At 42.5% G+C, this 23,599-nt stretch overlaps 1 non-coding gene across 1 annotated transcript; it reads left to right on the forward strand.

The window, feature by feature from the left end:
* Positions 1–23,227: 23,227 nt before the first annotated feature.
* Positions 23,228–23,334, forward strand: LOC127088530 (small nucleolar RNA R71). The gene has a single exon (XR_007790362.1). It is a non-coding gene; the product is annotated as a small nucleolar RNA R71 (small nucleolar RNA).
* Positions 23,335–23,599: the final 265 nt, after the last annotated feature.

Genomic DNA, 23,599 nt, shown 5'->3' on the forward strand with positions numbered 1-23,599 from the left:
AATGGAGAAATTTCCAGGATCTTTATCTTTCTTTGCTAATTTGTCCTCGAAAATAGCATTACATTCCAAAGGCTTCGGATCGTCAAGTCTACGTTTGTTGGTAAGGATGTCTTTGAGAAACTTTGCATAAGAAGGTATTTGGGTGATGGCTTCTGTGAAAGGGATTTCTACCTGAAGTTTTTCTATAACTTTAATAAATTTTTGATACTGTTTATTGATCTAGGTTTGTTTGAGTCTTTGCGGATATGGTATAGGTGGTTTATATGGCGGGGGTGGTACGTAAGTTTTATCTTTGGGTTCTTCTCCTTTTTCTCGACCTTCCTGGTTTTCAGATTCCTCTAGTTCCTTTACTTCGTCCGGGGTTTTGGTACATTCCTTAGAAATTTAGGGTTCACTCAATCTAGGGTTTGGTGGCTCATCATAAGCGTTCCTACTTCGTAGGGTAATGGCATTGGCTTGTCCTCTCGGATTTTGTTGAGGTTGTCCAGGGAATTGTCCTCCAGGTGTAGTCTAAGGGGATTGGTTTAAAGCTACCTGAGAGATCTGGGTTTCAAGCATCTTGGTATGAGTAACTATTTGGTCAACCTTGGTTCCTAACTGAGTGATCAATTTGTTAACATGAATGTTTTGGTTCATGAACTCCTTGTTTTGTTGGGTTTGAGCGGTGATAACATTTTCCATAATTTTCTCAAGGCTCGGCTTTGGTGGTACAGGTTGCATAGGTTGATTTGATCTAGGGGCTTGATAACTAGGTCTCGGAGGTGCATTATTTTGGATAGGGTTATTGTTTTTATAAGAGAAGTTCGGGTGATTCCTCCATCCAGGGTTATAGGTATTCGAGTATGGGTTTCCTTGGGTGTAGTTCACTTGCTTAGAGTGGGTTTCGTTTAATAGACTGCATTCTGCAGATTGGTGTCCTTTGGTTCCACATATCTCACAATCCGACGAAACTGCGGCTACAGTATTCGGGTTTATGCACATATGCTCGACTTTAAGGGCTAATGCGTCCATTTTAGCTTGCATCATGTCTATAGAGCTTAGTTCATGCACTCCTCCTTGGGCTTCCTTCTTCTCAACTGTCGCTCATTCGACTCCCCATGATTGATGGTTTTGAGCCATATCTTCGATGAGGGCACTAGCTTCAGGATAAGGTTTGTTCATCAGAGCGCCGCCTGCTGTAGCACCTCAAATTTGCACCCCCCATTCATTCATTTCATTTTTAGGTCATTGACATTACATTAACTTTGCATTAACATTGCATAGTATATTGCATCTTATCAGTCAAGACTGGCATCAAAAGGATTCACCAGTGCAAGAGACCAAGCATTTCCTTGAGATGAAGGCCATATGAGTATTCTAGAGAGCTTACAATGAACCAAGACTCATTTTGAAGCAACTTGACCAAGTGCTAGAGGCTCAAAAGTCATCAGTACATGTCCAGGTCATCTGAGGCCCGTAAAAGTCAACTGCAAGTCAACTGAGGGCTAGGAGGTGAAGAAATGGTCTCAGACACTTCATTCATGTCCAAAAGAGGTTTATTCATCATGTGAAGTGTCTACATTGAAGATTTTGAAGCCAGATCAAAAGTTACCAAAAATGGAAAGTGACTTGTAATTTCAAGTTTCCAAAAATGGCAAGTTTTTGGAGCAACTTCAACTTGACTTTCCAACATCAAAGAAGCTTCAAATGAAATTTTCTCCAACATGAAAGTTGAATATCTTTCTCTCCCATTTCCAAAAAGTCCAAGATCATGAATTTATGATGAATGGTTAAGGCGTTATGATCCATTTATTGCAAAGTATGCATGAAACTTCAAAATGCCATATCTTTTGAACCAAAACTCCAATTTGAGTGCCTCTTTTTGCAACATGCTCCTTATGGCCAATACTTTCCAAATCATTCATTGCCTTGCATGGAAGAAGCTCACACCATCATGTGCTCACATATATGCATTTTGGAAGGAATTTGGATATTTTGAATTGTGTGAATCATGCAAGCCTAATTCCAATCCCATACTGATTATTTTGTGATTTTAAGTGGATTTGGGCTTCAGCATGGCACTATTCACGTGCACCTTGGCCATGCTAGGTGTATTTAGAATTTTTGCAACACACCTCTATTTTCAATAATCTCAATTAACCAATGCTTAAAATTAATTTCAGTGTGATTAACAGGAGGTATATAAGGTTAATTGCAACTGTTTGGCTCAGGACAGAGGATTCTAGATCTAGAATTTGAGTTTTCTCCAAAAATTTCTCTCACAAAAAACTTCAAAATTCTTCACATAAACACCAATTTTCCTGGTAGATTGGTGATCCTGGTGCAGTTTAGAGCAAGAATCAACCGTTGCTTTGTCCAATTCGTGCCAGAATCATGCACACACCAAGCTTGAAGATGAACATGGAACATGGAGTTTGAGCTGGATTCAAGTGGATTTAAGCATCCATACATACACAAAGCTTCATATCAGAGTTGATAGAGTGGATCTGGACGTTACTGGAGCCCTGAACACACTATTTCCTCACATTGTTCTTCAAGAAGGTGAAATTTCGAATCTCACTATTCTCCATTCTTTTGCCATGTTTATGTAGAGCTTTTCACGCTGAGCATGCTGATATAAATTTCATAAAATTTGGTGAGGTATTGAGAGAGTTATGCTGATTTAAAGTTTGAATGTCATATGTGTTTCCCTTCGATTCTCTTGATTTAGGATGAATTAGGCCAAAATAATGGTGGATTTGGATTGTGCATGAAATAGGCTTTTGAATGATGTATTGGTTCGCAATTTCTGGAAAAAATTTGTTGTTGTTCACTGTTCATCCACCGTCTTCATGAAGAAGACGGTGGTTTCCACCGCTGGGAATAGTCCCCTTCACCGTCTGGTTTTTTTAGGCTAGGGCTTACATGTCACAGCCACGCGTGTGCCCAATTGGCATAATAATAGGCCATGCTTCGTTGACCTCATCCACATATACGCTTGACTGGCTGGCTGGACGCCACATAGTTTAATGAAACTACAGCGTTTTGCACTCACACGCTTCGATTCCCCGCCTCTGCATTTTGGGATTTTATTTTATTTTCAGCGCTTGATTTTTCCCTGTACAGGGTTCGATCCCTTCTGGTTCCACATTTTCAAATTGATTCTCATTTTACCTTTCCCTCCAATATCATGCATATGTGTTACATTTTATTTCACTATTTTTATGCACATTCAAAAATTCATAACTAATTGAAAATTAATCCAATTCACCTCCAACTTTTTGCTACTTGTTCCTTGAAGTGTCCTTTATTTTTTGATGTGAACTTCTGGATTTTATCATTTCTGGATTTTGGATTGTGAACTGTTATTTGAGTATGATGCAAAATGTGATATGTTATGCCATTTGACTTGTGAAATGCTCATACTTTCTCCAATTGCCATGAAACTTGACATGATGATTCCTAGCACATAACATGACTCTTGAGGATTGGTTGTGCATTTTTAGGATTTGTCATTTCTATTTTAGGCACATGAACCTAGGGTGTGACAATGTGTGTCACACAATTTGATGTTGATCTTATTCATTTTCATATCCATGCCAATTGATGTCCTATGTTTCCAATTTTTTGCATGATGATTATGTTTAATATGTTGAGCTTGCACAAAAAGTTTCATGATTATTGGATGTGTTTCTGATTTAATGTGAATTTTCTCACTTTGTATGTCCAATTGTACGCACCTTTTGCTTTCCTTGCCATATCTTGCTCATAAAATGATTTTGTTTAATGATTTTGGTTTGGTCATTTTTATGACATGTTCATGATAGAGTAAATGTGATTCATGTTGAGTTTTAGTTTCTGTTTTGACTTTTTGCCCCACCTTTGACCCTAGCCTTTGAGCTAGTGGTTTGAACTCACAATTTGAGCTGTGAATTTCAGGAGCAAGCATTCATCTACATGGTTGATGTTGCCTAATCACTTGAGCTTTGTGATTTTCTTTGTTTATTAACCTTTGCTGTTTTGTAGGTCTTTTGGATGATGAATCAATTTAGTTTGCTTGCATCTTATGCCTTGCACTATTGTTGTCTGATGATTGGTTGTCTCACTGTTGGATTTTCTGTCTGAATGTGAATATTGACTTGTTTGATTTTCTTACAGGTACTTTAGTAGCTTTAACTCATTATTTGAGTTGCTTTGCTTTGCTTGTGGTTGGCATACCACCTAGGTAACCTCTCTGACTTCATGTAGTCTGGAAGACCTGCTATCTTTGGCAGGCACCTGTCTGAAGCCCTCCTTAAGAGGCAATGTTTGTGGTTGTTTATGTTTGTGCCCTGTACCTTAAAGACCTCCTAAGTGAAGAGGCAATTGGCAGATAGAAGGGATGTGCAATCCATCCCCTGCTATTCAGTTGAGTCATTCATCTTGCTCGCACTACGTGCTGACGCATTTTGAATAAATACCCAGGATCATTGTCCAGAGTCAGTCATGTGGAGTAGGGTCCCTCATTCTGGATCCCCAAACTTTCATTGAGTCAAGCTCACCCAGGACCGGGTTAAGAGCTATGAGGTCTTATCCTCATTACCTTTTCATCTGCTAACCCTGACGGTCAATGTCAGTGGTTAAGAGCCTTCAGATACCCTTCCAGTACCGGCTTGTTTGTTGAGGTTGATATGACCCCTTGACTAAAGCCCAGCCTTGATGTTTGAGCCCCTTGTTGGTGTGTTTACTTCATGTTGTATGTGTTTATGTGGTGTGATTGTATCCCCTAGGTTTGCTAGACTTCACGTAGTCTCGTTTGCATGTTAATTAAGGTAGCACGGTTCCTTCGTCTAGGACTTCCTTTCTTGCGTGAGCTTTCCTAAAACACAAACCATCTTTATCCCCTCTTAAGGACACGTTGACTCCTTCTACTACAGGTGAGTAAGTCTCCAAAGGTCGAGCATCCGGTAGATAGTGTAGTGACGTTGTTCACTTAAAAAACACAAAACAAACATAAATAGTTTAGCCGAACTACGGCAACTCTGATTCTCATGTCCAGATGAGATACGTAGGCACGAGATGCGATGTCTTGTCGAGTTTGACTGACGACTAACATTTAATTCTTTTCTCTCGCCCTTGTTGCGATTGAGACCTTCCCTTTCTCTTACCCTAGTTGCAATCGAGACCCTCTTTCTTCTGATGTGTGTGCTTGGAGTCTGACGTAAGTCCAGCGATTGGCAGTCGGTTTCCTGTGTGTGTTTGTTTGTCCGGAGTTGGATGTAAGACCAGCGATTGGTATTCCATTTCCTGTTGTGTGTTTCGTTAGACGTCTCATCGTCTCCTTTCAGTGTTTGTTTCGCCGTGCGTTAGCCGAGCTACGAGTGCTCTGATTCTTCTCTGGTTAGAGAAGATACGTATGCATAGGATACGATATCCTAGCGAGCACGTTTCCCATGTCCCCGAACTACGTCAATTCTGATGTTTGTTTATGACAAACTACGTAGGACCAGGACGCGACATTCTGCCGAGTCACCTTCTTCCGTCTTTCATCGGTGTCTCCTTCCAGTGTGTGTGCAATTTTTGAGCAGTTATTTAGCAACCTTTCTTCTATTCTTCTGAGCGTGGATCCCGTCGAGTACGATGGATGCGTAGGGGTGCTAATACCTTCCCTTCGCATAACCGACTCCCGGTCCTTGCAATCTCTGGTCGCAAGACCATTTCCTTTCCATGTTTACTTCGAGCGTTTCCTTTCCCTCCTTTGGGATAAATAACGCACGGTGGCGGCTCTGTGTCTGTTTTCCGCCGGTTTTTTCGCGTAATGTGACAGCTGGCGACTCTGCTGGGGAGAATCAGAGAAGTTGACCTATTGTTGGTCCATCTTCCCTAAGCAATTCAATCCTAGCGCTCTTTAGGATAGTGTTGGTTGCTTTTACTGCTTTATTTATTGCATTTATGATTATTATGTTTGCATATATGTTTGCATCTATGTTTGCATGCATCATATTTTCATTGTGCTGGCTGTGTATCTGTCTCTCTATGGGGTGGGAGTCACAAGAGGTAAAAGGCCCAATACCCAGGCCATGATTGAACTTTAGGACACCTAGGAATAGAGTAATTCATGGGAAGCGGGTGGTATAGCGCCACTTAGCGGAACATGGTATCACGAGCAGTTCAGATCCTGATGGGGTATTATCGTTGCACACATCTGGTGTGTACATGATGATATTCTTGAAAGGGTTGCTTATCCTGCGTTTCTCTTGACCTTACCCTGGCCTAGATGACACCCGCGAGTGGGGAGGGAATGACTCATTACAGGTACTGTTGGTGACTTGATCTGTTGGTGACTCCTGTTTGGTTCTGTTGGTGACTTGGTTCAGAAGTATGGGTTTCAGATGACTTTGATTTGTGGTTTCCGGTTCCGACGCCGAAGTTTTGAACATGTGCCTTGTGATACACAGCCAACCAGTCACAATTACATCATTTGCATCATAGCATGTTTATTTTCAAAAAAATAATGCAAAAAAAAGGAAAAAAAAAAGAAAAAAACTAACTTGTACATGCATATCATTTCTCAGGTTCATTCAGGAGTCTGTTCACAGTGGGAGATGGCAGTCATTCCAGAGTTGAAGAGGAAGACTTGAACCTACAGTTTTTACCGTGAGCCGTTGACATCTTTGGAAGAATTGAGTAATCTTGTGACCGGCTGTAATCAGAAGATGTTTGATGATCAGTATGGGGATATTCTAGCATTGTTGAAGATGGTGGTTGACCCAGTGCCTCTGCAGACTCTCCTACAGTTCTATGATCCAGAGCTCCGTTGTTTCACCTTTCAGGATTATCAGTTAGCTCCCACTCTTGAAGAGTATTCCATCCTGATGAATGTCCCGATCAGATACCAAGTACCTTTCCTAGATGTGCCAGAGGTGGTGGATTTCAGGGTTGTTGCTAAGGCTCTCTATTTGAGTATTAAAGAAGTGAGTGACAATTGGAAACCAAGTGGTGATGTTGTGGGTTTGTCTTTGAAGTACTTGGTGAGAATGGCTAAGGAGGAAGCGAAGAAAGGGAATTGGGAAGCTTTCAACGCTCAGTTAGCTGTCATGATCTATGGAGTTGTCTTGTTCCCGAGTATGCCTAATTTTGTGGACCTTGCAGCGATCACTATTTTCATTGGAGGAAACCCGGTTCCTACTTTGTTAGCTGACACTTATTATGCTGTACACAGCAGGCATGGTAAGGGTGGAGCTATCAGGTGTTGTCTCCCTTTGCTACTCAGATGGTTCTTGTCCTTTCTACCAACCAGTGGACCTTTTGTGGATACTCAGAACACTCATAAGTGGACTCAGAGGATCATGTCTCTCACATCCTATGACATTAAGTGGCAAGCTTACAGGTTTAATGCGCGCAATGTCATTATGAGTTGTGGAGAGTTTCGTAATGTTCCACTCATAGGGACTAAGGGTTGCATCAATTACAATCCGATTCTTTCTCTCCGTCAGTTGGGGTTTGTTATGAATGAAAGGCCACTAGATGCTGAGATAGCTGAGAGTGTGTACTTTGAGAAGCGGAGTGACCCAGCTAGATTGGAGCAAGTGGGAAAAGCTTGGAAGACTATTGGTGTCAAGGATGGAGCTGTGTTAGAGAAGAAGTTTGCCATTGCTATGCCTGCCTACATTGAGTGGGTCAAGGATAGGGTTGGAATTTTGTTGCTACCATATGATAGGATGGAACCATTGCAAGATCAACCGCCTTTGATCCTTTCTGAGAATGTGTCTGCTGAGTATTACAAATAAGCCTTAATGGAGAATCACCGGTTGAAAGAGAAGGAACACGAGATCCAAATGGAGCTTTACAAAGTCAAAGCTGATAAGTTGAGTCTGGCCCATAAACTCAAAGGAGTGCAAGGTGAAAGTGCTAGTAGATTGGGAAGCAAAAAGAGGTCCTATGAGGAGATAAAAGCAATGTTGGATGGAGAACACCGTGAGCGCTTGAGGTTGCAAAGAGCGGAAGCCAATTACCAAAAGAAGATACGAGACTTGGAAAGGCAGCTTAAAGACAAGGATATTCAGTTGAAGAAGGAGGTAGACCTGAGGCATGCATCAGAGAGCCAGCTTGGAGAAGAAGTTGTGGAGCTCAGAAGGCAACTAAAGAAGAAGATCACCCCTTTACCCGAGTGTTCAGAATGTGACCGTTTGATTGATCAGTGCCAGTATCTGAAGACTCTCATTCCTGGAGGACGACTTCCTTAGTTTGTTTTGTTGTTTATTTTGAGAATCACCTCCAGGATTGTTGGATGGGATTCCTTGTCCTTTTCTGATGATTTGAATCTTTGATTGAACTATGTTTGTATGATCTTTTTTGCTCATGGTTATAGATGAGATTGTTGATGTTTCACTTTTGCTCCTTGTTCTGTGTAGGTTGCTTCTTTGATGTTTTTGTTGCAGGTTGCCATTTTTCAAAAGTGAATAAGGCTCTTGAACACCTGAGAAATGATAAAACATATCATATGCATCATACGCATCATGTGCATCATACACATATCATTCTTGCATTACAGGTATCTTTGAAGAAGACTTCTCATTCTGGTTCCTGTTTTAGGCAGGATTGCTGATCGTCGTCCGCACCGCTACGCGACAAGGTTGAATCAACAGAGAAGCATGGATCAAGTTCAGGCTGAATTGGCAGAGATGAGGGCTAACATGGCCCAGTTCATGAATATGATGCAAGGGGTTGCGCAAGGGCAAGAGGAATTTCGAGCCCTGGTCTAGAGACAGGAAGATGTGATTCTACCTGTCAACCGTACTTTGCCAGAGGGAGACCCAGTCAATGACACTGTTACTGCTGTTATTCCCATCAACAACTATGCTGTGGGTGATGAGTTGAGGGGTATCAGAATCAACGAATAACCTATTGCTCTAGAGACTACTAATGCTAGAATGACCCGTGCTCCAGTTCGTAATCCTGCTCCGTTAGTTGATAGACAAGAGGATATGTTCACTCTCCTTAGTGATGATGATGAGGTGGGAAGGACTGAAGAGAGGGATAGGAAAGTTGATGCCCTAGCTGAGAAAATCCGTGCTATGGAATGTCAGAACTCTTTGGGGTTTGATGTTACGAATATGGGCTTGGTTGATGGGCTGAGAATCCCTTATAAATTCAAGGCGCCATCCTTTGACAAATATAATGGCACTTCTTGTCCTCGCACCCATGTGCAGGCCTACTACAGAAAAATCTCCGCATATACTGACGATGAGAAGATGTGGATATACTTTTTCCAAGACAACTTGTCTGGAGCGTCCTTGGACTGGTATATGGACCTGAAGAAAGAATCTGTTAGAAGTTGGAGGGATTTGGGTGAAGCCTTCTTGAGGCAATATAAGCATAATATGGATATGGCTCCGAGTAGGACCCAACTGCAGAGTTTGTGTCAGAAATCTGGTGAGAGCTTTAAAGAGTATGCCCAGAGGTGGCGTGAATTAGCGGCAAGGGTACAACCTCCGATGCTGGAGAGAGAGCTGACCGATATGTTTATTTGAACGCTGCAAGGAGTGTTTATGGACCGCATGGGAAGTTGCCCGTTCGGTAGCTTTTCTGATGTGGTTATATGCGGAGAAAGGACTGAGAGCCTTATTAAAGCAGGGAAGATTCAAGATTCTGGTTCTTCATCTTCCAGTTCTAAGAAGCCATTTGCTGGGGCACCCCGAAGGAGAGAGGGTGAGACTAATGTTGTGCACAGTTGGAGAAATGTGAACAGAGGACAGTATCGTCAGGTCGCTGCTGTGACCATCCCAACACCTCAATCTCAACAACAACATCCAAGACAACAACAACAACAACAGCGCCCATTTCAGCCAAGGCAGAGAATGCCGGATCGTCGATTTGACCCACTGCCAATGACATATGCTGAGTTGCTTCCCGAACTGCTCAGGTTGGGGTTTGTTGAACTTCGCACCATGGCTCCGTTAACAAAGATACCTGCTGGGTACGATGCCAATGTCCGATGTGATTTTCATTCCGGTGCACCGAGGCATCATATTGAGAATTGTCGGGCTTTTCATCATAAGGTCCAGGATCTGATTGATGCTAAGACAATAAACTTTGCTCCTGTTCCGAATGTTGTGAACAACCCTATGCCTCAACATGGTGGGCCCAGGGTGAACAGTGTGGAAGGTGAGGAGGTCGTGGATTTGGTAGTTGATGTTGAAGATATTCAGACGTCGCTGATTGTGGTAAAAGAGCGTCTGCTGAAAGGGGGAGTGTTCCCGGGCTGTGATGAGAGTTGTTCAGACTGTGATGAGCATGAGAACGGTTGTATGAAGCTGAAAAGAGGTATCCAAGGATTGATGGATGAGGGTTGCTTACAGTTTAGTCGGGCTGTGAAAGATCGTGGGGTGGTGTCAATTGTCACCATTTATTTCAAACCGTCAGAGGGTCCTGGACGTGCTCCGAGAACTGTTAGTGCACCCGTAACTGTTGGTACCCCTGTAACCATATCTGCTCCAGTAACTGTTGGTGCTCCTACCACTATTGCTGTTTCTGGTAGAAGACCTGTTGAGAACAGTAGGGCAGTCCCTTGGAAGTACGATAATGCTTTCCGCAGCAACAGAAGGCCAGAGAATCAAACCAGACCAGTGAATCAGGCTCCAGTAACAATTGGTGTACCAAATAGAGCTCCAGTAATTGTTGGTCCGGCTGTGGACAATGTGGGAGGACCTGGAGGGTTTACTAGAAGCGGTCGTCTGTTTGCACCACAGACTTTGAGAGATAACAACGTTGAGGCTCTTGCCAAAGCAAAGGGAAAGCAAGCTGTGGTTAAGGAAGGACCTGTACAGGAGGAGGCGCCTGAGGGTTCATTTGAGAAAGATGTGGAGGAGTTCATGAAGATCATTAAGAAGAGTGATTATAAGATCGTGGACCAGCTGAACCAAACCCCGTCCAAAATCTCTATCCTTTCTCTGTTGTTGTGTTCTGAGGCACACCGTAACGCCTTGCTGAAAATGTTGAATCTGGCTTACGTGCCCCAGGAGATTTCTGTCAATCAGCTCGAGGGTGTCATTCCTAATGTGAGCACGAGACATGGTTTGGGGTTCACAGATTTGGATTTGACGCCTGAGGGTCGCAACCCTGATAGAGCTCTACATATCACCATGGAGTGTAAAGGCGCAGTGTTGTCACATGTGTTAGTGGATACTGGCTCGTCTTTGAATGTGTTGCCCAAGAAGATTTTGAGCAAGATTGATGTCGAAGGGTTTGTTCTCACTCCGAGTGATCTCATTGTCCGAGCTTTCGATGGATCCAAGCGGTCTGTTTTTGGTGAAGTCACATTGCCAGTGAAGATTGGCCCGGAGGTATTCAATATTGTCTTCTATGTGATGGATATACAACCAGCATATAGTTGTTTATTGGGGCGTCCCTGGGTACATGGGGCTGGAGCAGTTTCGTCAACTCTCCATCAGAAGCTGAAGTATGTATGGAATGGTCAGATTGTAACTGTGTGCTGCAAGGAGGATATTCTTGTGAGCCATTTATCCTCTTTCAAGTATGTGGAGGTGGATGGCGAGATCCATGAAACTCTGTGCCAAGCGTTCGAGACCGTTGCTATTGAGAAGGTGGCTTTTGTGGAGCAGAAGAAACTAGGTGTCTCAATTGCGTCTTACAAGCAAGCTGTGGAGGTTGTTAAATCTGGTAATGCAGAGGGCTGGGGCAAGATGGTTGACATGCCCGTGAAGGAAGACAAATTTAGTATTGGCTACCAACCTCTTCAGGCAGAGCAGGGTGAGCAGAAAGGGCCGAGTACCTTCACCAGCGCTGGGTTGATGAATCACGGTGACGTCTTTGCAACCGGTAGTGAAGATGGTGACAGTGATTATGATATGGACAACTGGGTGCGCCCGTGTGCTCCAGGGGAGATGGTCAACAATTGGACAGCCGAAGAAATAGTCCAAGTTACTCTTCAGACAGAGTAATTTTCTTTTGTTTTTTTCATTCTGCATAAAAACCCTACGCTCTGCCCGAGGCGTAGTGGTTCATTATAGGGCCACATCATGTTTGAATTTTCAATGATTATCATTAATAAAGGACGTTTTGCAATCAAATTTGTGCTCACTGTCTTTCTGTTTTTATTTTCACTTTCAAAACAATAAAAATGGCAATGTTTTTTTTGTTTTTGTGGCTTTCTTGAACTCTTTTCTAAAATAAAGCATTGAACATCGTTCGTGCAGAATTGATCTTGCGGACTCCATTAAAAACAATTCTGTTATGGCTCGGTATGATTTTGATAATCCCATTTACCAAGTTGAAGAGGAGAGTGAAGAAGATTGTGAACTCCCCAAAGAATTGGTCAGATTATTGAAGCAGGAGGAAAGGGCCATCCAACCTCATCAGGAAGAGTTGGAAATCGTTAACCTTGGTACTGAGGACGCCAGGAAAGAGATCAAGATCGGGGCTGCTTTAGAGGAATCTGTCAAGAGAGGGCTGATTGAAATGCTGAGAGAATATGTGGAGATATTCGCATGGTCGTATCAAGATATGCCTGGTTTGGATACATATATTATGGTGCACAGGCTACCTCTCAGAGAAGATTGTCCTTCGGTAAAGCAGAAGCTTCGCAGAACTAGTCCTGATATGGCTGTCAAGATCAAAGAGGAGGTTCATAAGCAGTTGGATGCGGGTTTTCTGGCCGTTACCAGTTACCCCCCTTGGGTGGCCAACATCGTTCCTGTGCCGAAGAAGGATGGCAAAGTCAGAATGTGTGTCGATTACCGAGATCTAAACAGAGCCAGTCCAAAAGATGACTTCCCATTACCTCACATTGATGTATTGGTTGATAACACTGCTTAATCTTCGGTTTTCTCTTTCATGGATGGATTCTCTGGCTATAATCAGATTAAGATGGCGCCAGAAGACATGGAAAAGACGACATTCATTACACCTTGGGGCACGTTCTGCTATAAGGTGATGCCATTTGGGCTGAAGAATGTCGGTGCTACCTATCAGAGGGCTATGACGACTCTCTTTCATGACATGATGCACAAAGAATTTGAAGTGTACGTGGATGATATGATTGCGAAGTCTCAGACAGAAGAGGAGCACTTGGTAAACTTGCAGAAGTTGTTTGAAAGATTGAGAAAGTTCAAACTGAGGCTGAATCCAAACAAGTGCACGTTTGGGGTGAGATCCGGGAAGCTGTTAGGCTTCATTGTCAGTGAGAAAGGGATTGAGGTTGATCCAACGAAAGTAAAAGCTATTCAAGAAATGCCTGAACCGAAAACGGAAAAGCAGGTCCGTGGGTTTTTAGGGAGACTGAACTACATTGCACAGTTCATATCTCACCTAACTGCTACGTGCGAACCAATATTCAAATTGCTAAGAAAAGATCAAGCAATCAGGTGGAATGATGACTGTCAAAAAGCTTTTGATAAGATAAAGGAATATTTGTAGAAACCTCCAATCCTTATACCTCCAGTTCCTGGGAGGCCTCTGATAATGTACCTTTCGGTGACAGAGAATTCGATGGGGTGCGTATTGGGACAACATGACGAGTCTGGTCGAAAAGAGCATGCAATATACTACCTTAGCAAAAAATTTACCGACTGTGAAACAAGATATTCATTGCTCGAGAAAACTTGTTGTGCTTTGGCATGGGCTGCTCGCCGACTGAGACAGTACATGTTGAACCATACTACCTTATTGATTTCTAAGATGGATCCAGTGAAGTACATCTTTGAAAAGCCGGCTCTCACCGGACGAGTGGCTCGGTGGCAGATGATTCTAACTGAGTATGATATCCAGTATACGTCACAGAAGGCCATCAAAGGTAGTATTCTGTCTAATTACCTTGCTGAGCAACCGATTGATGATTATCAGCCGATGATGTTTGAATTCCTCGATGAAGACATCATGTATCTAAAGATGAAAGATTGTGAAGAGCCTCTTATCGAGGAAGGACCGAATCCTGATGACAAGTGGACATTGATGTTTGATGCGGCTGTGAATATGAATGGAAACGGTGTTGGGGCAGTACTTATCAATCCTAAAGGTGCACACTTACCTTTTTCTGCCAGATTGACTTTTGAGGTAACCAACAACGAGGCTGAGTATGAGGCTTGCATCATGGGGATTGAAGAAGCCATCGATCTAAGAATCAAAACTCTGGACATCTATGGAGATTCCGCTCTAGTGATTAACCAAGTCAATGGAGACTGGAATACTCATCAGCCGCATTTGATTCCTTATCGAGATTACACCAGAAGGATCCTAACTTTCTTCAAGACAGTGAAGTTGTATCATGTCCCCCGAGACGAAATCAGATGGCTGACGCCTTGGCTACTTTGTCTTCTATGATCAAAGTTCATTGGTGGAATCATGTGCCACACGTTGCTGTGAATCGACTCGAGAGGCCTGCGTATGTGTTTGCAGCCGAGTCTGTTGTTGATGAAAAGCCGTGGTACTATGATATTAAGAATTTCCTCAAAAGCCAGGAGTATTCTGAAGGAGCATCAAAGAATGACAAGAAGACCCTGAGAAGGCTAGCTGGAAGCTTTTATTTGAATCAGGATGATATGTTGTACAAGAGGAACTTTGACATGGTTCTGCTCAGATGCGTGGATAGACACGAAGCAGACATGTTGATGCAGGAAGTACACGAGGGATCTTTCGGTACCCATACTGGTGGTCATGCAATGGCCAAGAAATTGTTGAGGGTCGGTTATTACTGGATGACTATGGAATCCGATTGTTTCAAATACGCTCGGAAATGTCATAAATGTCAAATTTATGCAGATAAAGTGCATGTGCCACCAAGCCCTCTGAATGTTATGAATTCTCCTTGGCCATTCGCGATGTGGGGCATCGATATGATTAGGAAGATTGAACCTACTGCTTCTAATGGACATCACTTCATCCTGGTCGCGATTGATTACTTCACCAAGTGGGTGGAAGCAGCTTCCTATGCCAATGTTACCAAGCAAGTGGTTGCCCGATTCATTAAGAAGGGGATTATCTGTCATTATGGGGTTCCTGAGAGGATCATTACTGACAATGGTTCGAATCTCAATAACAAGATGATGAAAGAGCTTTGCAAAGATTTTAAGATCGAACACCACAATTCTTCTCCTTACAGACCAAAGAAGAATGGTGTTGTAGAGGCGGCAAACAAGAAAATTAAGAAGATTGTGCAGAAGATGGTCGTGACGTACAAGGATTGGCATGAGATGTTGCCTTTCGCCTTGCATGGGTACCGTACCTCAGTACGAACGTCGACCGGGGCAACCCCTTACTCCCTTGTGTATGGTATGGAGGCAGTCCTACCTGTTGAAGTGGAGATTCCTTCTCTAAGAGTCTTATTGGACGTCAAGCTAAACGAAGCTGAGTGGATTCGGACAAGGTTTAATGAGTTGAGCCTTATCGAAGAGAAGCGGTTAGCAGTTGTGTGCCATGGGAAATTGTATCAGAGAAGGATGAAGAAAGCCTTTGATCAGAAAGTGCGTCCTCGAAGCTATCAGACAGGTGATTTGGTTTTGAAGAGGATCCTTCCTTCCGGTACAGATAACATGGGCAAGTGGACTCCGAATTATGAAGGTCCATATGTTGTTAAAAAGGTTTTCTCTGGTGGAGCCTTGATGCTTACAACTATGGACGGTGAAGATTTTCCGTCCCCTGTGAACTCAGATGTAGTCAAAAAATACTTCGCATAAATTGACCTGCTGGACGAAAAGAATAAAAGAGTCCAGGTAAAAAAGTCTCATCCCGGCGAACCAAGAAAAAAAGAGAAAAAGGTTCGGGCAAAAGTTAGGGATAAAGAATGAAAAGAATTTGTACACCCGGTAAGTCGAAAACCCGCAAGGGCGGCTTAGGCAAAAATGGGTATCCCGGTGGATTGAAAACCTGAAAAGGCGATCCAGGCAAAAGAGGGATTAAAGCGAAGACTACAGTCTGAGTAATCTATACTACGTTGCGCTTCAGTGTCTACCGTCTCGAAGGATATGATCGGTCCAATCGTTCTTTTCAAAAAGCAATGAATTTGGGGGAAATTAAGGATCTACGAGTCATAACAGAATTGGAAAATAGTGGATGCCGTGCTCACATTGCCAATAGGATAGTTTATTTCCTGTTTTGGCGCAATTACCTCTTCCTGGGAATTGCTTCCTGATGTATTTTCCTTTTTAGGCCATTTTCAATCAATAAAAGTCGTTATTCAGTCAAATTGCTCTCCTGTTTTTATTTTACTGTTTTGTTTGCAAAAAACGTCCGAATTTTTGATAAACATTGCATCTTAAAAACATGAAGGCTAGACAATAACGTGCAGAAAGATAAAACATTTGAAAATCATTTTGAATGATGAATACACTTGAGTGTATTTTGTCTGTACAATCCCCTGGGGCATGTATGTCTTGCTGTTTTACAGGTCGTTATCTTTTGATTGCTGGCTAAAGCAGGTGAGCCACGGTTTGTTCAAGTGTTTAACACTATCCAGTAGTGTGAGAGGTTGGGTTGTCCAAAGCAAGTTCAGGGTTTGTCTCCCCAGCGAGGCCAAGATCAATGTTGCCTCAGCAGTCAGGCCTGAAGTTGATTGCAATCCCCAACAGGGTTGAGGATGTTTTTTCCCGGCCAGGTTTGAAGGTTGCCCTTTCCCCAGCGAGTCTGAGGATTATTAGTTCCCCAGCGAGCCGGAAGATTGTTATTTCCCCAGCGGAGGTGTCTGTAGGTAATTTGTTCCTTAGCAGCCAGGTCTGAAGTGTTGTAATCCCCAGCAGGGTTGAGTTTGTAGTTTCCCCAGCAGGGTTGAGAGTGTTATTCCCTAGCAAATCTGAAGGTGGCGGTTTCCCCAACGGAGGTTTGCAGTGTTCGTATCCCCAGCGGAGGTGGGAATTGTTTGTTTATTTCCCCAGCGGAATCCCCAAGCAGATCGGGTTCAGTAGAGGTCATCCCCAGTGAGGGTCATCTGTTCCACAACAGTAGTGCTATTTCCCAGCACGATTGAGAGGTTGGTGTTTTCCCAACAGATGACTCCCTAGTTGAGTTGGTTTCTCTGTCGTTCCCAGAGTCTCAGATCAGCAAGTACCCGCAGCAGAATTTTTGTGCTGTCCCCACAGAGTTGGAAGAACAGATCAGATTTGTTCGCTCGGAAGCGATCGTGTGCTTTCCCAGCAGGAGTTTTCCTCCCTTTGCATCTTGCATGTAGTAATCATCATTTGCATTTGCATCCTCAAATCGCGTAGCATTTCCATTCGATATGGAGCATTACGCCATGAAAAAACTCAAACATATGCATACATGTGTTAAACCAGATTGGATCATATCCCTAGCAGAGGCGGATCATATTTCAACATCCGTATGGCACATTTGGGCAGTTGCTCCTGATAGCATTCAGGATTGATAATCCCTAGAGAGGTTTATTTCCTCACCCGTCCGTGAAAGGAAAGTTTGATTCTCCCCAGTGAGGTCCCCGACAAATGTCTGGCCTTGTCTTGACATATGTAGATGTCATCCTTGTGATATCGGTAAGTATCATGTCCACACCCGTGTGTGTCCTTTTTTTTGATGTCCGTAAACATCATCTTTCGATGTCGGTAAACATCGAGTCTCATCCCAGTCATCGGTAAATGTCTGGTCGTCTTTTTTTTTTGATGTCGGCAAACATCATCTTTTGATGTCGGTAAACATCGAGTCTCATCCCAGTCATCGGTAAATGTCTGGTCGTCTTTTTTTTGATGTCGGCAAACATCATCTTTCGATGTCTGTAAACATCAAGTCTCATCCCAGTCATCGGTAAATTTCTGGTTGCGTATCTTTTTCCCAGTCATCGGTAAATGTCTGGTCGTCTTTTTTTTTATATCGGCAAACATCATCTTTCGATGTCGGTAAACATCGAGTTTTTCCTAGTCATCGGTAAATGTCTAGTTATGTATCTATTCGTCGATAAAAATCAAAATTCCCCAGTAGAGTCGTCGGTAAACGTCTTGTCTGGTTCCAGTTGTAAATATCTTTTTCCTCCCCAGTTGGAGCTGCCATCGGTAAATGGCCCCGCTTCCTTGATATCAGTGTATGACAAGTCGACTATTCCAAGCCGCCATTGGTAAATGGCCTCGCTTTCCTCGATATCGGTAAATATTGATTGCCCAGCTTAGTCGCCATCGGTAAATGGCCTCGCTTTCTGTGACATCTGTTCCCCAGTAGCCATCGGTAAATGGTCTCGCTGACGTTGATATCGGTAAATATCAAAAGTTGTTTTTGAAGCCACCATCGGTAAATGGTCTTGCTTCCTTTTAATGTCAAATTCCCAGTTGAAGCCACCATCGGTAAATGGTCCCGCTTCCTTTGGATGTTGTTTCCCAGCCGCCATCAGTAAATGGCCTCGCTGACATTGATATCGGTAAATATCAAGTTTCCAGTAAAGCCGCCATCGGTAAATGGCCTCGCTTTCTTGAGGTTTTTTTATTACTGTGCAGCCGCCATCGGTAAATGGCCTCGCGTTTCTTTGATTCATCCCTCGCAGAGTGCAAATTCTACGGTTCTTTGGTATTCAATCCCTGTTTACCTTGAAGGTCTGACATCCGTTGCTCTCATCCGTTCAGGTTCCCAGTTGATTGAATAGGGGAAGCTGTAGCACCTCAAATTTGCACCCCCTATTCATTCATTTCATTTTTAGGTCATTGACATTACATTAACATTGCATTAACATTGCATAGTACATTGCATCTTATCAGTCAAGACTGGCATCAAGAGGATTTACCAGTGCAAGAGACCAAGCATTTCCTTGAGATGAAGGCCATATGAGTATTCTAGAGAGCTTACAATGAACCAAGACTCATTTTGAAGCAACTTGACCAAGTGCTAGAGGCTCAAAAGTCATCAGTACATGGCCAGGTCATCTGAGGCCCATAAAAGTCAACTGCAAGTCAACTGAGGGCTAGGAGGTGAAGAAATGGTCTGAGACACTTCATTCATGTCCAAAGGAGGTTTATTCATCATGTCAAGTGTCTACATTGAAGATTTTGAAGCCAGATCAAAAGTTTCCAAAAATGGAAAGTGACCTGTAATTTCAAGTTTCCAAAAATGGCAAGTTTTTGGACTAACTTCAACTTGACTTTCCAACATCAAAGAAGCTTCAAATGAAATTTTCTCCAACATGAAAGTTGAAGATCTTTCTCTCCGATTTCCAAAAAGTCCAAGATCATGAATTTATGATGAATGGTTAAGGAGTTATGATCCATTGACTGCAATGTATGCATGAAACTTCGAAATGCCATATCTTTTGAACCAAAACTCCAATTTGAGTGCCTCTTTTTGCAACATGCTCCTTATGGCCAATACTTTCCAAATCATTCATTGCCTTGCATGGAAGAAGCTCACACCATCATGTGCTCACATATATGCATTTTGGAAGGAATTTGGATATTTTGAATTGTGTGAATCATGCAAGCCTAATTCCAATCCCATACTGATTATTTTATGATTTTAAGTGGATTTGGGCTTCAGCATGGCACTGTTCACGTGCACCTTGGCCATGCTAGGTGTATTTAGCATTTTTGCTACTCACCTCTATTTTCAATAATCTTAATTAACCAATGCTTAAAATTAATTTCAGTGTGATTAACAGGAGGTATATAAGGTTAATTGCAACTGTTTGGCTCAGGACAGAGGATTCTAGATCTAGAATTTGAGTTTTCTCCAAAAATTTCTCTCACAGAAAACTTCAAAATTCTTCACATAAACACCAATTTTCTTGGTAGATTGGTGATCCTGGTGCAGTTTAGAGCAAGAATCAACCGTTGCTTTGTCCAATTCGTGCCAGAATCATGCACACACCAAGCTTGAAGATGAACATGGAACATGGAGTTTGAGCTGGATTCAAGTGGATTTAAGCATCCATACATACACAAAGCTTCATATCAGAGTTGATAGAGTGGATCTGGACGTTACTGGAGCCCTGAACACACTGTTTCCTCACATTGTTCTTCAAGAAGGTGAAATTTCGAATCTCACTATTCTCCATTCTTTTGCCATGTTTATGTAGAACTTCTCACGCTGAGCATGCTGATATAAATTTCATAAAATTTGGTGAGGTATTGAGAGAGTTATGCTGATTTAAAGTTTGAATGTCATATGTGTTTCCCTTTGATTCTCTTGATTTAGGATGAATTAGGCCAAAATAATGGTGGATTTGGATTGTGCATGAAATAGGCTTTTGAATGATGTATCGGTTCGCAATTTCTAGAAAAAATTTGTTGTTGTTCACTGTTCATCCACTGTCTTCATGAAGAAGACGGTGGTTTCCACCGCTGGGAATAGTCCCCTCCGCCGTCTGATTTTTTTAGGCTAGGGCTTACATGTCACAGCCACGCGTGTGCCCAATTGGCATAATAATAGGCCATGCTTCGTTGACCTCATCCACATATACGCTTGACTGGCTGACTGGACGCCACATAGTTTAATGAAACTACAGCGTTTTGCACTCACACGCTTCGATTCCCCGCCTCTGTGTTTTGGGATTTTATTTTATTTTCAGTGCTTGATTTTTCCCTGTACAGGGTTCGATCCCTTCTGGTTCCACATTTTCAAATTGATTCTCATTTTACCTTTCCCTCCAATATCATGCATATGTGTTACATTTTATTTCACTATTTTTATGCACATTCAAAAATTCATAACTAATTGAAAATTAATCCAATTCACCTCCAACTTTTTGCTACTTGTTCCTTGAAGTGTCCTTTATTTTTTGATGTGAACTTCTGGATTTTATCATTTCTGGATTTTGGATTGTGGACTGTTATTTGAGTATGATGCAAAATGTGATATGTTATGCCATTTGACTTGTGAAATGCTCATACTTTCTCCAATTGCCATGAAACTTGACATGATGATTCCTAACACATAACATGACTTTTGAGGTTTGGTTGTGCATTTTTAGCATTTGTCATTTATGTTTTAGGCACATGAACCTAGGGTGTGACAATGTGTGTCACACAATTTGATGTTGATCTTATTCATTTTCATATGTTGATTTATGTTTTAGGCAAAATGATGATTATGTTTAATATGTTGAGCTTGCACAAAAAGTTTCATGATTATTGGATGTGTTTCTGATTTAATGTGCATTTTCTCACTTTGTATGTCCAATTGTACGCACCTTTTGCTTGCCTTGCCATATCTTGCTCATAAAATTATTTTGTTTAATGATTTTGGTTTGGTCCTTTTTAGGACATGTTCATGATAGAGTAAATGTGTTTCATGTTGAGTTTTAGTTTCTGTTTTGACTTTTTTCCCCACCTTTGACCCTAGCCTTTGAGCTAGTGGTTTGAACTCACAATTTGAGCTGTGAATTTCAGGAGCAAGCATTCATCTACAGGTTGATGTTGCCTCATCACTTGAGCTTTGTGATTTGCTTTGTTTATTAACCTTTGCTGTTTTGTAGGTCTTTTGGATGATGAATCAATTTAGTTTGCTTGCATCTTATGCCTTGCACTATTGTTGTCTGATGATTGGTTGTCTCACTGTTGGATTTTCTGCCTGAATGTGAATATTGACTTGTTTGATTTTCTTACAGGTACTTTAGTAGCTTTAACTCATTATTTGAGTTGCTTTGCTTTTCTTGTGGTTGGCATACCACCTAGGTAACCTCTCTGACTTCATGTAGTCTGGAAGACCTGCTATCTTTGGCAGGCACCTGTCTGAAGCCCTCCTTAAGAGGCAATGTTTGTGGTTGTTTATGTTTGTTCCCTGTACCTTAAAGACCTCCTAAGTGAAGAGGCAATTGGAAGATAGAAGGGATGTGCAATCCATCCCCTGCTATTCAGTTGAGTCATTAATCTTGCTCGCACTACGTGCTGACGCATTTTGAATAAATACCCAGGATCATTGTCCAGTGTCAGTCATGTGGAGTAGGGTCCCTCATTCTGGATCCCCACACTTTCATTGAGTCAAGCTCACCCAGGCCCGGGTTAAGAGCTATGAGGTCTTATCCTCATTACCTTTTCATCTGCTCACCCTGACGGTCAATGTCAGTGGTTATAAGCCTTCAGATACCCTTCCAGTACCGGCTTGTTTGTCGAGGTTGATATGACTCCTTGACTAAAGCCCAACCTTGATGTTTGAGCCCCTTGTTGGTGTGTTTACTTCATGCTGTATGTGTTTGTGTGGTGTGATTGTATCCCCTAAGTTTGCTAGACTTCGCGTAGTCTCGTTTGCATGTCAATTAAGGTAGCACGGTTCCTTCGTCTAGGACTTCCTTTCTTGCGTGAGCTTTCCTAAAACACAAAACAACTTTATCCCCTCTTAAGGACACGTTGACTCCTTCTACTACAGGTGAGTAAGTCTCCAAAGGTCGAGCATCCGATAGATAGTGTAGTGACGTTGTTCACTTAAAAAACACAAAACAAACAAAAATAGTTCAGCCGAACTATGGCAACTCTGATTCTCATGTCCAGATGAGATACGTAGGCACGAGATGCGATGTCTTGTCGAGTTTGATTGACGACTAACATTTAATTCTTTTCTCTCGCCCTTGTTGCGATTGAGACCTTCCCTTTCTCTTGCCCTAGTTGCAATCGAGACCCTCTTTCTTCTGGTGTGTGTGCTTGGAGTCTGACGTAAGTCCAGTGATTGGCAGTTGGTTTCCTGTGTGTGTTTGTTTGTTCGGAGTTGGATGTAAGACCAGCGATTGGCATTCCATTTCCTGTTGTGTGTTTTGTTAGACGTCTCAGCGTCTCCTTTCAGTGTTTGTTTCGGCGTGCGTTAGCCGAGCTACGAGTGCTCTGATTCTTCTCTGGTTAGAGAAGATACGTATGCATAGGATGCGATATCCTAGCGAGCACGTTTCCGATGTCCCCAAACTACGTCGACTCTGATGTTTGTTTATGACAAACTACGTAGGACCAGGACGCGACATCCTGCCGAGTCACCTTCTTCCGTCTTTCATCGGTGTCTCCTTCTAGTGTGTGTGCAATTTTTGAGCAGTTATTTAGCAACCTTTCTTCTATTCTTCCGAGCGTGGATCCCGTCGAGTACGATGGATACGGAGGGGTGCTAATACCTTCCCTTTGCATAACCGACTCCCGATCCTTGCAATCTCTGGTCGCGAGACCATGTCCTTTCCAGGTTTACTTCGAGCGTTTCCTTTCCCTCCTTTGGGATAAATAACGCACGGTGGCGGCTCTGTGTCTGTTTTCCGCCGGTTTTTTCGCGTAATGTGACACCTGCGGCAGCGTCGATGGTCATCTTTGTGTTGTAATGAAGTCCACTATAGAAGGTTTGAATGATTAACCAATTTTCTAAACCATGATGTGGGCATGCTCGTAACAACTCTTTATATCTCTCCCAAGCTTCGAACAACGATTCTCCTTGGTTTTGGGTAAATCTAGTTATATGGTTTCGAAGAACGGCGGTCTTACTTGGGGGAAAATATCTAGTAAGAAATACTCTTCTAAGGTTATCCCAAGTCGTAATGGAATTGAGTGGAAGGGAATCTAACCATGATAGGGCTTTATCTCTGAGGGAAAAAGGGAATAATCGTAAACGTATTGCCTCAGGAGAAGCTCCATTGGTTTTAAAAGTGTCTGCTAATTGAAGAAATATTTTTAAATGTTGGTTTGGGTTCTCAATAGCGAGACCTGCGAATTGTCTCTGTTGCACTAGTTGCAACAGG

Source organism: Lathyrus oleraceus, chromosome 5 (assembly GCF_024323335.1).
Source record: "Lathyrus oleraceus cultivar Zhongwan6 chromosome 5, CAAS_Psat_ZW6_1.0, whole genome shotgun sequence".
Taxonomy (NCBI): domain Eukaryota; kingdom Viridiplantae; phylum Streptophyta; class Magnoliopsida; order Fabales; family Fabaceae; genus Lathyrus; species Lathyrus oleraceus.